Genomic DNA, 1,624 nt, shown 5'->3' on the forward strand with positions numbered 1-1,624 from the left:
GGCGCATGAATTTTATTTCTGAGTGTGAGTGAATTCTTTCTATCTTAAATTCCTATTTGTTCTTGAACTTTATTATATGTGGAATTACTCTTTTTTGTTTGTTTGCGGGCATGTAACTCATGAAGGTAAGGTAAAGTGTTTGACCTCTGTGTTAGAGTAAGTGAACAGGTTGAGAAAAACACATGGTGCTTTTGAGTCAAGTCTTGAGGTTAGGATGTTATGATATGGCATTTAGTCTATTTTAAATATTTTTGGCATGATGTGTTAGAGAAGTTGTTTAATGGAGAAGTCGTCCCTATGTAAAGTGTAATTTATTGCTCGAGGATGAACAATGGTCTAAGTGTGGGGTGTTGATGGTAGGCTAGAAATACAAATTTTTGCCATAATATTGCACTTTAATTACTGTATTTTACATGTGTTTAAGCTTAAATGATAGTGAATTATACTTATTACGTATTTTATGCCTTGCAGGAAGTGATTTCGAGATAAAAAGATGATTTGGAGCTGAATCGATCAATTTGGATCTTAGAAGTCTGAGTAAAAGCCTAAGAAGTTAAGCCGGGATCGTGTTCGGGGGTCGCGTACCAAGTCTGGATGTCAAAAGAGGATGAAACAATTTTACTCTGAGAAAATGACACTGTCACACCGCATGGGGCGCCGCATGGTGCGACGCGACAATGAAAAACTTTCCTGACAAGAAAAATACATGGTCGCTGATAATCTCCACAAACGCGCCATATGGCGCGGTGCGGGTGTACAAAAATCACATAGTAGTTTTCCACTTCGGCTAGGAAAGGGCAGCTTCGTCCGAGTTTGTTTTTATACGGTATAAATACACTAATAATATAATTTTGAGAGGACTTTTGACCTACGGAAGATTGGAGAACCAAGACAAGATGCTCAAGAATTCATTAATATTTCAACTTGCAATTGGTGCAATACGGGAGTATGTATCCAAGCATTAGAATTGATATTTTCTTTGTTCTTAAATTTATTTGAGATGTTTTCCTCCATTGTTATGGAGGAAATTTTATTAGGGTATTGACAGATACGGTGTTTCGATAACTTGATTAGGGATTCGATTCTTGATAACTGTTAGAATTAATTGATGGAGAATTAATTTATATTGTGGAGTTAATTATTATTTTGCTTAATCGAAAGAGGAGTTTGATATTGAATTTCTTCACATCTTATGCTTTAATTTAAATTTATGGTTCAAATAGGTAATCGAAAGAGTCTCTTGAATTGTTAATCGAACTAGAAAATAGGAAAATATTCGTGAGAAGTTACCCTTTAGATCGTAACCATCATATATTATTGCAATTGTTTACGCGCCTCAATTGGATTAATTACTGAATTAACGTTTAATCGAAAGAGGAACACTAACTTCAATTGTAATATGATTTATCGGTTGAATTTGTGAGAATCAACCGTATTATAGAGTGAATTAACTCAAAAATTGGATCCCGAGTCAGTTATCTTGCACCTGTCTAGTCAAATACCCATATTCCCCTCATTGATATTTCTTCGTTGCTCGTCTGATATCCTTTGTGATCGATTGTTATTTGTTTAATTTTAATATTTAATCGTAGCAACAATCATCAAATCAAGTGTTAATTTTCAT

The sequence above is a fragment of the Nicotiana tabacum genome, chromosome 7, assembly GCF_000715075.1.
Source record: "Nicotiana tabacum cultivar K326 chromosome 7, ASM71507v2, whole genome shotgun sequence".
NCBI lineage: Eukaryota > Viridiplantae > Streptophyta > Magnoliopsida > Solanales > Solanaceae > Nicotiana > Nicotiana tabacum.